The following is a 15,551-nucleotide window of genomic DNA, read 5'->3' on the forward strand; positions in this document are numbered from 1 at the left end:
CGTGCCATAAGTGACAAACAAAGCTGTAGTTACTGGTTAACTTTGACAAATTGACAGTCTTGATACAGTGTAAAGCGTTTTAATGATGTACTATTACGTTTTTTTGGATAACATGAATGATATCCAATTCCACACAGTTTCAAACAAAGATCTACCTTCAGGGAGAGTGAGCATCAGGGCTAGCTGTTACAGGTCCATGAGAAAGCATGAAAAGCCTCACGATCTCAGAGTAGGGAGGAAAATAAAAAGTGTTAATCGGTTCAAAGCCTCAATCAGGTTCATGTTCTGGGGTTTTGATGTGGCAAGAGTAGGTAACCTGTGATTTAGGATTCAAATAAGCCCAGCTAGCTGACGTGTTGCAACAGATTACATAGTGACAATACATTTGCTCACATCAACTGGTAGCTAGCTATGTGTGTGTAGCATGAAGGGGCTACAGATTTATTTTCGTTTTGTAACCCTCTCGTGTAAAATGATAAATACATTAGCTAAACCCAAACTTAGCTTTCATCAAAGATTCTTAATGAGAGGTTGAAAACCGTCTCTGCTTTCATGGAAACCCCAGAAACTGGTTGTGACGGCTGCTGTTCTTTACTGAATGGTTAGTATAATCCATGTATGGTCCAATTATTTGTATTGGCCAGTGCTAGATAAGTGCTGGTTTTGTACCCTACATCTATGTTAAGCTGTTCAACTTTCTACTAACACTATGTTATGTAGTTATAATATAAGATAATACATTGAGAGAGCTGAGACAGGCTATACAAGCGTATCTGTTTGAATATCCTTACAGTATTCCGAACAGCAGAACTTCTTTGTATGTGATGTGACTGACAACCTGACATGGTTTAGCCTTTTCCTACACCTATTACTTGCCTGATCAGCCTGCTCTCAGCTTTCTCATTTGTCTGTGTTGTATTGAAGCAGTGTCCTAAATGTAAAATGACTGACATTTTGTTTTAAGAACTGTTCACCTGTGGAGATTGCAGTGGCAAAGTGTTCCTGTGTAGCTGGAACAGCACTCTGCAACCACAATGTTGCACTGCTGTTCCAGACCGCACACTACTCCACACTCAACCTGGCTGCTGTACCCCCTGTCCTCAGCTGCACTGAAACAGAGCAGCGATGGCACAAGCCAAGAACCATGGTAAGTACAGTATGTGTTCACAACCAATCCACGGTTTAATGAGTATTTCCTTTGTGCCAAGAGCTGATTTAGTATGTTGCATCAACGACCTTTTCAATTAATTTGACAATTATTTTGTGTAATTAATAGGGTGTGAAACCAGGCAGAGTGAGTGACATGGTGTTCATTTCCACTAAGCCAAAGCAGTTTACAGTTGCTGACGGTGTAAGGTAATATATATTGTCCTAAGTAATTGTATGTAGCCTGCTACAACTTTGTGATTGTTGTCTGAGTGTAAAATTGTTCTTAAAGTCCTAATTATCATATAAACATGTTCAAAGGAGTACACGTTACAAGGCCGTGCGGGGGGAGCTGCCAGACCCAGATGTCCTTAAAGTCAGCAAGGCATACAAGGACTTCTCAGCAGACATTGCACCACGAAAAAAAAACGAATGGCTCACTACTCAACTCAACGACTAACACTCTTTCAGAGGATATGTTGGAAATGCACACATTATATATATTTTTTGCATCTACTTTCTGGATATTGTACATCTGTTATATAAACTAGCATTACTTAAATATGCAGAGACTAATTGAAATGTTTAAATATGTATTTTTCCCCCCGATATAACATCAACCTAAGTTTTGTAAAAGTTTATTAAATTAATCTGTAAAATGTTATCATATTGTGGATTTATTAAATTATGTATTTTCCTTTGTTATTTGTGTGTGCGTTTGATTTGAGGATATAATTCATTAGTACCTAAACATAGTATGGTATAACTGCTTTTTGTAATGAAATACACAATTGGTTTGGGAGCAAGAAATCTTTTAATCGTTGTTGCCCAGGCTTGCTGAAATGAATGGAAACTTATCTCCCGATTATAACATTGTGTAACTTGCTGCTGTTAAATACCGTCAAACTATGTGCAATATGTGCTTTATGTGCAATATATACTTTATATACATATGCCATCTTTAATAACTGTAATATACCAGGCTGCTAAATCCTAAGAACTGCTACAGGATTTGATTTGTAGATTTGATTTGTTTTTTATCTGTATTTTTGAAAATTATGTAACTTTTTATCTTTTTTTTAGCATATTGTTTATTATATTATAACTTAGTACTTTTTAACGCATGTAAGATATTCAACACTAAGCTGTCTGTGGCTCTTTCCTGCTTCAACGCTGCACATTTCCCCTCTGTGGGACTAATAAAGGTATTCTGATTCTGATAACGGGACGAATTTGTACAAAGGGGCACACAGCAATGTAGTGCCGACTTTCTTACACGCTGGAAGGCCAATCGCTTTTCTTTACCCCGAAATCCGCTCATTCTTGCTCTCGGTGTGACATAACAAACTGTCAAGCTGTCAAAACTCTGTACTCAAACTGGAAGTACTCAGCCACACACCCAGCCCCCGGAAGTTGATAGACGCCATCTTGTGCACAGAGCCTATTAGGAGGGAATTTCGTCTCGTAGCGTTTGTGCACTGTTTTGAAATGCCGCTCCTAAATTACCCTTCTTCGATAAAGCCACGCTCGCATTGCAGATGAGACAGATGGACTTTGAATTGGAATAGATACAATAATAATCATCCTCCCACTCGGAATGAAAATGATATATTTTGGGCTTTTTTGCTTCTGCCGTAATTGCGGTCTTGTGTGTGTGCGAACTGTTGAGTTGACACGGACAACGTCAGCTAACTAGTGCACTGCCCACCAGCCATGCCCCGACACATGGGGTCACGCCGGCCAATCACAAAGCTTTGATGCGTTCAAGTCATAGACTGTATGGCCCATTCCCAAACCGCCCCCTACACCCTACCCCTCCGTTTGCGCGTTCACGCGGAGGGTCCGCCATATTGAGGGCTGTTCCAAAGCAACGAGTGTGGAGGGGGAGTGGGCTATCAAGCCCTCAAACAGCGAGTCTGCAGCGGTGCTGACTTGAGACCGGTCTCTACCTGACCGGAGTCACGCTGTGTGTGTCCGTCAGGAAACACGCTGTTTACAAGTAGCCTAGTTCCAGCAAACATCCACTGATAAACTGCGGTGTTAACAACCTCATGATGACCTCATATGTTTCTAACTTAGGATCATACCTGTGTTTAGTCTAGAAAAAGGTAAATGTGTGCATTTTATTATAAAGTTGTGTATATTTACAGACCGTTGCAAAAACTAAGAAGCTTATAAACATCAGGTTTAAAACTAAAAGAGCTTTGAAACACAATGAAAGATGTTTGGAGTTTTATTTGAGTTATTCATTTAAACTTTTTGTCTAAGAGATGCTGATTTGAAACCGTTGTTACATACAGTTACGGCATTTCCTGTTTCTGCCGGAGAGAGGGGAGGCCGTCCCAAAGCTTGCTGCTGTATTTACTCCCTCCATCTGACAGGAGGGAGCCTCGTTGAGCTGCGAGTGTGGCTACAGACGGAGTTCACTCCATCACGGAGGGGTAGGGTCGAGGGAGTGGTTTGGGATTGGGCCTATATATAAATGGACGTAGGGTCCGTGACGTCACCCATAGGATTCTGCAGCGTTGCCGTGAAGCCCTTAGTAGGCGGAGTCGGCCACTAACGGCTCGACAGTGACGCCAGAGTTCAACTCCCGCCTTCTCCAAATAAGGGCAAAGAGGCGGAGCCGAGGCGGGACCTGCTGCCACCGAGCTGGAAGCTCCAGAGCTAGCTGAAGCTACCAAGCTAAGCTAACATGCTCTCCATCTGCACACTGCCGTCGCATTTGACGTTTCTAAGGTAAGCGGACATGAAACTATTCGGCAAAACTATAAATAATAATCTAAGTTATTGAGTTTTTAGCATAATACTTCAGAATCTTAAAACCCCTTAACGTTTGTATGCAATTGTGCTAAATTCAACACTGGAATCAAGCAAATATTAATATGTTTGCATGACATTAGTTATTTATATTTTGATATCACTTAACTATACGTTTAATACATTTAAGTCAAGCTAAGGTACATGTGATGGTAGCTAGTTAGCGCTCTTACCTGTGAGGCCTCCTCCAAACAGCATAATAACCAGACTGTATCGTTAAAACTAAGTACCAGTTATAGATCCTTGACTTTAGACAAACAATTCAAAAGACAAAATGTATTTAAAGACCAATCTTTATTTGAATGTGCCTCTTAACCTGAGATATTAGTTATACAGTAATAGTATTGACAATCTAAAAAAACGGAGCAACTCAACAGTCAACTTTATGTTTCTTATTGTCTAAAGCATTTATTATTTTCATTTTCCCAATCTCATATTCAGTGTGGACGGTTTGAGACAGCATGGTGTCCAGAGAGCTGCAGAGACTTCAGGGAGAAACCTCCGTGTGATGGACGTCCTGTTGGTTTGGAAAGGACTGAGGGTCTTTCCTCAGCGAGGAGGACTGAGGGTCTTTCCTCTGCGAGGAGGACCAGGGCTGATGAAGGAGCCCATGCTGGGCAAAGCTGATACCAACTGCACAGGCCTAGTCGGTCACTTTATTTGACTAAATGTGTTTAATACATTTAATAGGTTTACACCTTCTGTCCATATGTGCTTTTTATTTAAAACATTTGATTAACTTTTGGTTCACATTTCAATAAATTGTATTTGTATTTGCACTCCTTTTGTCCATTATTCTTACTGAAAATGTTAGATTACACATTCACATCTGCGACTGTGGCTGCGAGGGATTGCGGTCGTCTTTCAACCAGAAGGTTGTGGGTTCGATCCCAGCCCGTGCAGTCAACATGTCGATGTATCCTTGGGCAAGATACTTAACCCTGAGTTGCTCCCGATGGCATGGCCAACGGTGTGTGAATGTGTGTGAATGTTAGGTCCTAGAGCAAGTGGTACTGCTCTGTATGAATGGGTGTGAATGTGTGAATGACATGTAGTATGTAAAGCGCTTTGAGGGGTCGTAAAGACTGGATAAAGCGCTATATAAGTACAGTCCATTTACCATTTACATCTGACTGAAGATTGGCCCCATTTATTTGTGACATTGCAAAACAAGGTACATGTTGTGAAGCTCATAAAGTGAGGCAAATAGAAATAATCAGCTGATGGAGTGTAGATGTGGAAATAGCTGCATTCGATCAGCTGACTGTTTTTACAATAAAAGTAGTTTCTTAGTGAATGTCCTGTACTGGTCTTAAAATCTCATAACATCAGCTTTTAATGTTCCTCTTGGATGTTCTTCTTGACCCTCAGAGAAGGAGACAATGTCGTGTCTTTCAGGCATGTCCTTTCCTAACAAAAATGACAGGAAACATAAAACATATTATTGCAGAACAAGTGTGTTATTTATGAAAGCGGTGTGTTTGTGTGTTTAGGGGCTGTAGATATCATTATTTTGTAATTGTAATGTTTTTTTTTTATTTCAACAATAAGCTACAAAGACAATCAGATTATGAATGAACAGTATGAAGTTCATCAACATTGAAATATATGTTATTATCAAAATAATATTTAACTGTTATCAAAACGTAGTGCAACTGTAGAAGCTTGCTCTGTCTCACTGAAAGAATCACTTTTACCACGTTTTTTACAGACAATATTGAGAGATAAATAGGCGTGTGGTGCAGTGGGTTGAGCGTTGGTGTTCGGATCAGGGGAGCACAGGTTCAAACCCCACTGCAGTCAGCATGTCGTTGTGTCCCTGAGACACTTCACCCCAAATTGCTCCTGTGGGGATTGCACAGTATTGAGTATGTAAGTCGCTTTGGATAAAAGCGTCTAACAAGTAACATGTAATGTAAAAATGTAAAAAATAGTAGCAGTTCTCACTATGCGTTAAATATCTTTGCCTTCAATACATTAAATTAGAAAGCTGACAAAGTCATATTGCTTGTTATCATCTAAATGTAACTTTTTGCATGGAAAAAACCCTCAATTTAACTGATGTGTAGGTGATCTAGTATTTAGTATTGTTTAATGGAATGTATATCAGTGTATTAAAGTCAATACTTCATTCATTTAAACCAATATCTTTCTTGATTCTTTGTACAGTATGAAAAAAGAGTCTTTGTACCTGTGCTGAAGTTCACTGCTGTGAGGAGTCCAGTTCTGTCTCTCACTCTCTGGTCCAGCCTGTCTGCATCACCTGGACACCTTAAACAAACAGATATATATATATATATGTAAAGTAAACAATATAACTGATTCTCTTCTGTTGAACATGTTGGATTGTGTATTGTCCGAGTCAGGGGCCTTTTTATTTTACTGTAACTTTGGAAGTTGTGTTACCAATGCTTACTGTTTATTTGATACCCATTTGGTAATGCAATTAATAAAAACAACAAGGTTTGGGTTCGTTCTTCAGATGACTGTGACGTTAACGTGTAAGCTCGATAATGAACTCCAGCTCAACCAACCATATTGTAATATCTAAGTAATCATCTTGAAATATGACATTAATAATTGTAATATACACACATCTTATTGTGAGGTTGATTTCACATACACTACTTCGACATTAGCTTGTCTACATACTTGAGCATAGCCAATTTAAATTAACCTTAGATGCATACAGTTCTACCTACATAATAAAATATCTCTAAGTTACAAGGATGTAACCTTATTTTATCAACCTCAAACAGAAGCCGTTTGTTCAACAGTATTATCCCACTTAACACTTGTCTATTTCGTTGTAACCTTTATATATACAGTCTATGATTTTAACTTGGAGGCTACGATTACAATCGTTAGCACCGATGTAGCTACCACTAGCTTACATGCTAACCCAAGCCTTACCATTCATTACGTAGCTGATTAAAATCATTAACACATAAATAAAGCACTAGAATTTCACTTACCGTAAAACCGCATTCATGCACCGTCTGTTTTAACCGCAGAGCGAGTCACAATAGTCCGATATATAAGCATGAAGAACAAACAACCACGGCCGGCTACAAGTTGTGTTTCCTGGATGAGCTGAGCAGGCAGAGTCCCTGTAGCTAGCTTCACGGAGCAGCTAGCAGAGAGACAAGAAGCTAACAGCGGCAGGCACTTGACAGAGCCGTCACTCAATGTGACCACGCCCTAATTTATGCACAAACTTTAAGACCTAATATAAATAAAAGGGTCGCGTTAGAAAACAATTCACTCACAGATCCATAATCATGAAGGTGGAATCTAACTATATCGATAATAAAATGTATGGAGCCATGGGTAGAAACATGTTTTTTTTCTGCTGTAAAGTTGGGCATTTTAACATGGGGGTCTATGGAAATTGCTCCTTTCTGCAGCCATCGCCTATCGGCCAATATATGAACTGCAGTGTGTGGCACTTCCGTATTGGCTTCCCGGCTCTACCCCACAGTTTGCCGCTTGGTTCAAGTGCATTATTCTGGCACAGGACATTTATGTTACAGGACATTAACGATAAAACAGAATATTGTTGTTCTATTTTTAGACACATCTCGCGATCGACCGGTCGCGACTGGTTGGGCACCCCTGGTATAAGGCTTCGCCCTCTAAGGCTATCGCTATTGGGTAATCCCCACTGCACGTGTGCAGCACTGACAGACTTAATCCACGCCCACCTATGACGTGGGCCCCACCTCCGGGCTCACTTCCGTATAAATAGGAAGTAGGCCCCACAATCTACTCCCACTTTTCTTCAGCACTCCGTTGCAGAAGCATTGTACAGGCACAAGCTCTTTTCAGAGCTGTTTAGAAAGAAAACATTCCTGGTTCCTCTGGCCCCATCCTCCCTCTCCTCCGGACGGGGGCAACAGGGCGGGGGCCCGGTGTCAACCCGACATATGAGTTACGACCGGAGCTCACGGTGTGAGTCCTGCCGGGGAGTGGAGCACGCAAACGCGGCTCTCACTCCCCAGGTGTTGTGGACTCATTGTGTACGTCTCCCTCTGGCCCACAGACAGTGGAGAGCGGACGCTCTCGTTGCTGCGGCCGAGGATGATTGGCTAGTCCAGGAGTCCTACTCTGTGGACCAAGCCCTTTATTTATTGGATCCGAGTGGCGGGCAGCAGTCAGGCGACTCCTTCCCCTCCATTCACGGATCACCATGTGGTTCTCCCGCCCTGTCTCCCTCTCCTCCGGGGGGGGGGAGACGGGGCGGGGGCCCGGTGTCAGCCCGGTAGCCGAGCCTAGGTTCGGGTGCCGGGCTATCGCTGGGTCAACGGGTCCCTCTATCCGCCATCACGGCTCTGCCGTCGATAGGCGGTATTCTCCAGGAATTCCCGGAGATCATCGGAAAGGCAGCCGCCTAATGAGATCTCCCCGTTCCCCCGGTTCAGGAGAGCTCTCCTCCGGATTACATAAAAAAAGCTGCATAAGCGGCTGCCTCACAGCCTGTTGGTTGTTAGGCAGCAGAGCTCATGGATCAAACCAGCTGTCTTTAAAACCTGTCGGTTAATTAGACAGCCCGGGTTTGTTTCCTATGTCACAGATGTGCCTCCTACACACACCTCCGCTCATTCCTCAAGCAGGTTTGAGCGTGAACCTCAATGTCCGGTTTACGAGTTTTCTCCTAAACGGCGACATGATGAGAGCCGCTGTGCAATACAGCATGTGGAGGTGAATAAGCCAGCTGTTTGTTACCTGTCGGTTAACAGACAGCGGGGCTCGCCGTTTGAGCCGGCTGTAACCTGTCGGTTAGCGGCAGTAGGGCTCGCAGCACAAGCCAGCTGTTATTAACCAGTCGGTTATTAGACAGCAGGGCTTGACGGTTAAACCTGATGCGATACAGCTTGTATCTAATCTGTCAAGCCTGGGTTTCATTATCAACTGGAAGAAGAGCTGTCCTCTTCTCTCCCAGACATTTGGGAGTGGAATTGAACTCAGCCTGCATGAGAGCGCGACTCACAGCAGAGAATGGAGAAAGTGACAGCTCTCCTCCGGTGCAGCTGTTAACCTGTCGGTTAGCAGGCAGCACGGTTTTTCCCTCTGTCCCAGATGTGCCTACTACACACGGTCGTAATGAGCCCAGGGCTGTTATTACGCACTGTGTGAATAGCACTGCACACACCTCCGCTCATTCCTCAGCAGGTTTGAGCGTGAACGCGCCTCAATGTCCAGTTTACGAGCCTTCTCCTAAACAGAGATAGGATGAGAGCCGGTGTGAGATGCAGCGTGTGGAGGCCCCCTTTTCGGACCGGGCCCCTCTTGGGTTGCTTCACGGGCAACGGCGGCGAGGGCTCTGATGTGGCTCGTCACCATGACAACCACAGCACATCCAGAGTATGTCGCGCGCTGAGTATTACTCAGAGTGGCGACGTACGTGTTCGATGGACAGATGGATAATAATAAGCAGCGAAGCTCACCGATTAAGCCGGCTGCCCCTGACCTGTCGGTTATAGGCAATATGGCTCGCTGCATAAACCGGCTGTCTTTAAAACCGATTGGTTTTTAAGCAGCTCGGACAGCTCTCCTCCGGGGCATCACACCCCGCGGGGCGGTGACAGCCCTCTCCGTGATGCAGCTGTTAGGCATGATATCAGCTGGTCACGTGGTGATCCCCCTGGGTCTCTTTCTAAGTGAGGAGACTCCAGAGGTGGTTTATTCACCTGTGCATCGACCCCGTGCGTCAGAGGAGACGCATGGTGTACATTCCTCCTTCCGTGGGTTTGGATTGAACCCACTGGAAAAATCTCCACGTCAGTGGGGGTGCCCCTGAGCAGAGTGACGTCACACACCGCAGTGTTCACAGACGCATCTCTCGCAGGCTGAGGAACGTGCATGTCGCAGGCAGTAGGGGGACAGTGGCCGGGTCACATGTCTCTCCATATAAACGTGCTGGAATTACTATATGGAAAGTAATCCAGCACTTCGCCCTGTTGCTACAATCAACATGTGTTGATTCGAACAGACAACAAAGCAGCGGCGGCCTACATAAATCGTCAGGGAGGTGTTCGATCAGCGCAGCTGCTGAACACACATCCTACACAGCCAAATGGACAATGTTCCGTTTGGTGTGTAGGGAAAAGCCTGGACCCCGTTAGGGGCCTCGTGCTGTCGTTCCTCCAGCTGTTGCTGGATAGGAATTGGCTTATAGCACGGTCAAAACATATGCTGCTGCCATTTCATCTTGCCACGTAGATTGGTGTCAGCACGGTGTTTAGTCACCCGCTGACAAAACGTTTTCTACGGGGAGCACAGAGACTCAGACCTGTGTCACGCGCTTTGGCGCCTCAATGGGTTTTGGCTTTAGTGTTACGCGCACTGAGTAAAGCTCCATTTGAAACTTTAGATCAGGTCCCCCTAAAGTTTTTGTCAGCCAAAGTAGCTCTGCTCTTGGCTCTGACATCAGCTAAAAGGGTGAGTGATTTGTCTGCTCTCTCTGTGGCTCCGTCATGTCTCCAGATCCAAGGAGATGGCAGCTCAGCTGTCTTTTATGCCCAAGGTTATCACAAGCTCTTTTAGACCGAGAGTGATAACTTTGGATGGCTTCTTTCCTCCTCCTCACACATCAGAGGAAGAAGCCACATCTCATCTCCTCTGTCCCGTGCGCACGCTGTCATGCTATATTGCACGCACGGCTGCTTTACGCAGCGCGTCTGTTTGTGCATTACAGAGAGCGCTCAATAGGGCAGCCTCTGTCTGCACAACGCCTGTCACACTGGCTGTGTGAGGCTGTGTCACAGGCGTATGTCTCCTCTGGGGTGGATCCTCCGGAGAACATCAAAGTGTTGTCTCTGTGTCTACTTAACATCAATTCAGACATCATGACACAATTCCATCAGATTAATGATAAAAACCTAGAGGACATTATACAACTTCTGAAATCCTCCTCCTGCTGCCTTGATATTATTCCAACAGGATTTTTCAAAGATGTTTTGCCTTGCATAGCCTCAGATCTACTTCATATAGTAAACAAATCTCTTCACTCAGGTATTTTTCCACAGGCCCTGAAAACTGCAGTCATTAAACCGCTCTTAAAAAAGAATAATCTAGATGCTTCAGTAATTAACAATTACAGGCCCATATCAAACCTCCCATTTCTAGGTAAAATCATTGAAAAAGTAGTTTTTCAACAGTTGAGTAATTTCTTGCATTTAAATAACTGTTTCGATGTGTTCCAGTCAGGCTTTCGTCCAAACCACAGCACTGAGACTGCTCTTGTAAAGGTCTTTAATGACATCCACTTAAACACAGACAGTGGCAGAACTTCAGTGTTAGTATTATTAGATCTCAGTGCTGCGTTTGACACTGTTGACCACAACATATTACTAGACCAACTGGAAAACTGGGTGGGACTTTCAGAAACAGTTCTAAATTGGTTTGAATCCTACTTAAAGGACAGAAACAACTTTGTTTCTATAGGTAAATACACATCTGAGTTGACAATTATGACATGTGGGGTACCTCAAGGTTCCATCTTGGGGCCTCTTCTCTTTAACATCTACATGCTACCACTGGCTCAGATAATGAAAAACAACAAAATAAGTTACCATAGCTATGCAGATGACACACAAATGTACGTAACAATTTCACCAGGAGACTATGCTCCAATTCAAACACTGAGTAAGTGCATTGAACAAATCAATGACTGGATGTGTCAGAACTTTCTCCAATTAAACAAAGATAAAACTGAGGCAATGGTTTTTGGAGCCAAGTCAGAACGTATAAAAGTTAGCGCTGAGCTGCAGTGTGCAATGTTCAAAACAACAGATAAAGCCAGAAATCTAGGTGTAGTCATGGACTCTGACCTGAGTTTCAACAGTCACATTAAAACAGTTACTAAATCAGCCTACTATCACCTAAAGAATATATCTAGGATTAAAAGACTAATGTCACAGCAGGATTTGGAAAAACTTGTCCATGCTTTTATCTTCAGTAGACTCGACTACTGTAATGGTGTCTTCACAGGTCTCACTAAAAAATCTATTAGGAAGCTGCAGCTGATTCAGAACGCCGCTGCTCGAGTCCTCACTAACACTAAGAAGTCTTTACACTGGCTTCCTGTGTGTCAAAGAATAGATTTCAAAATACTGCTGCTGGTTTATAAAGCACTGAATGGTTTAGGCCCAAAATACAATTCTGACCTCCTGCTAAATTATGAACCATCCAGATCTCTCAGGTCTTCAGGGACTGGTCAGCTTTCTGTCCCCAGAGTCAGAACTAAACATGGAGAAGCAGCGTTCAGTTATTATGCTCCAAATATCTGGAACAAACTCCCAGAAACCTGCAGGTCCGCTGCAACTCTGACTACTTTTAAATCCAGGCTGAAGACTTTTCTTTTTGTCGCTGCTTTTAATTGAACTATTCATATCTTAGACTGCATTGTAACTTTTATCCATGTACTTTTTCTTTTTCTTTTATTGTTTAGTTGAACAATTCATATCTTAGCCTGCACTGTAACTTTTATCCATGTATTTTTTCTTTTAATGTTTATTTTATTAGCTTTTCTTTTTAATGACTGATTTTAAATGCCATTTTCTGAATGTCTTTCATTTTTTGTAAAGCACTTTGAATTGCCTTGTGTTGAAAAGTGCTATATAAATAAACTTGCCTTGCCTTGCCTTGCCTTGCACAGCACCAGAGGATTTTCCTCCTCTACGGCATTGCACGGAGGAATGACAGTGGAAGACATTTGCACTGCTGCATCTTGGTCTTCCCCCTGTTCTTTTATTCGTTTGTATTTGAGGGATGTCTCCCAGTCCTCTCTGACACACTCAGTACTGAGTGTCCTGTCAGAGTGAGTAATGTCGGGGACTCAACTGCGTGCCCTCTCTCCTGCCTGTCGGCACTTAAAGAGCTGCCCTTTTCCCCCTCTTTGATCGTTTTAACAAGTGGGACTTTGGTCTCTACTTTTTATAATGACAGGTAGCCTATTTAGCGGACCTTCGTTCCCTGATGGAGAATATTCATTTTGTAATGCTATATTCCCTGGGAACGTGATGCTCCATTTACGCATGGCGAAATGGACATGGGTTATTAATTGATTAGGTGTGTTTTTGTGCTTCTGGTAACGGACGGACCAGTGGGGCATAGACTACATCCTGCTTCGCCCTTAACCCAATAGCGATAGCCTTAGAGAGCGAAGCCTTATACGATATAGAACTGGGGTTACGTACTGTAACCCAGTTTCTATGAGTATAGGCGCAGCCCTCTAAGGTTCGGGCCCCACTGGCTCCGCGAATAGCTGAAGAAAAGCTGTTTGTGTGGGAGTAGATTGTGGGGCCTACTTCCTATTTATACGGAAGTGAGCCCGGAGGTGGGGTTATGTTCTAAAGCAGCAATGAAAAATTGATTGTTTATTTGGAGAAAGATGTGCAGTCTATTTTTCAATAATTTACCTTATAAATATAATAATGTGTTTTTTAAGTAATCTGAAGAATTACACAAATTAGAGCAATAAAAGGTTTAAAAGCACCTTTTATCGTTCTAATTTAGTAATATCTTTGTTCTGCATTACGACACAGAAACTCCTTTGAGGTTACTCCCCTCAGCACCCCCCTAGCGGCAGGCAGGGGAGCCTGTCTACACATTTATTTTATTTTTATTTGATATATTTATTTAATTGAATTGGGCCTGAGATTATGTTATACTATATATTATTATTCAAATGATAATTTAAAACTATAATACCTTATTTAGCTTCAGGGAAGACAAATAAAAAAGATGTTTGTTAATTTGTTAGTTTTTAGTCGGCTACTTTTAACGTGACGCACAACAACACAAGTAACTGACATGGCGTAAAAACGTATCTCGGAATTTGTTCTCGCTAAAAACGATAAATCTGCTAAATCCTGTGCATAATCTGTGTACTGGTCAATATCATGTTTGTGGTATTTGAATTATTATTTTATGGTTATTGCTGCTGCAGCCGTGCATAATCTGTGTAATATGTAGCCAATAAATTCCAGATTCTTGGTAAAATAATATTTTACATCTTTGTAGTGTGTGTGTGTGTGTGTGTGTGTGTGTGTGTGTGTGTGTGTGTGTGTGTGTGTGTGTGTGTGTGTGTGTGTGTGTGCTTGCGCTTTTGTGCGTGCTCTATAGTGCCCGTAATAGTGTTCACTGGAGTCCATTGTGATGCCAATGTGTGTGTGTGGTTTTGCCAAAATTACCATGATGTGGTCAAATAAAGTTTATTCAGCTTGAAATGGCAGCCCTCTTGAAAAACGGTTGCCATTTTGAAAATTCAAGTGGTCAATGGGCGAGGGAGAGAGAGGTGAACATGGATATTTTGAAGCTTGTACACACTTTTGAAAGATTTTTTACAGCTGTTTCTTTTTCTTTGTTGTGGAAAATGTACATGACATCATGGACTTTTTGACATTTCTTCTTAATGTGTCTCATTCAAATGAACTAACAACCCTAAATCAAAGGTTGAAATCAGCCAGCTGAGCATCCTGATTGGCTCAACGTGCTGCTCCCCACCCACATTGAATACACTTATTTCCTCTTTGGCTTTGATATATGGTTCTCCACCTGCTCCACCTCCCACAGCAGACAGATGATGCCAGCAGGCTGAGCCCGGAGCACGGCTCTGACACCACAGCAGCTTTTATTTCAGTCCACTTACTATTTAAAATGAATATTGTTTACAGGGTCAAACAATCCAACAAAGAGAAGTGTGTACGTCCTGTCCGGTGTTGTAATACATCACTAAATGAATGAGGAGTCGTGACTCCGCATTAAGACTTGGTCACATGACATGGAAGCTATAAATAGCTTTTTAATTAAAAAAACTGCTACGTTTTAGTGACTATATTCATATAAAAAAGTTGGTATGTCTTACTCCAATGTAGTAATACAATGCTGCACTGACTTGGAGTCAATGGGTCACATTAAATGGAAGATATTAAAGGAAATCTAGACTTTAAGAAAAAGTTTCAAATCTTCATATAAAGTAGAAGGTGAACTAAGATTTAATAATGTGTCCTATATCGTCCTGTTTACAGAACAATCTGCCTCATTTCAAGGAATAATATGAAATAGGGAAAAAAAAACACTAAAACCCAATAAAAGAGACTTGTCCGCCTTGTAGTATTGCAATAATGCATTGATTTGAAATCCTTGAGTCAAAAAAATATGCTATTGGAGAGATGACTTTTCAACAACGATGATATGAAAGCCATACGATTGAAGCTATTGATTCACATTACATGGAAGCTATATAAATGAATTGAGCTTTTTCAATGAAAAATGTATTGAATTTTAACAAAGATAATCTTAATAAAGCCCTAAAATCCAATCAAAGTAGGTTTGTCCAATGTTGTATTTATATCGGATATGCATTGAGTCAATTTGTCAAAGGTTGGTAAGCTATTTAAAGAACTCAAATGATGTCTATTACATTGTTTTACTAAATCTATTCCCCACATAATAAAACAAGTTGTGCTACAAAAGACACACTTATTATAATTCATCAAGATTAGGGTTAGCAAGGAAGTATTGCAGATAACTTGGCTAAACTTTTAAGAAAAAATAAATTGGGCGAAGCCTGCGAGCTA

This window comes from Gymnodraco acuticeps, unplaced genomic scaffold, assembly GCF_902827175.1.
Source record: "Gymnodraco acuticeps unplaced genomic scaffold, fGymAcu1.1, whole genome shotgun sequence".
Taxonomy (NCBI): domain Eukaryota; kingdom Metazoa; phylum Chordata; class Actinopteri; order Perciformes; family Bathydraconidae; genus Gymnodraco; species Gymnodraco acuticeps.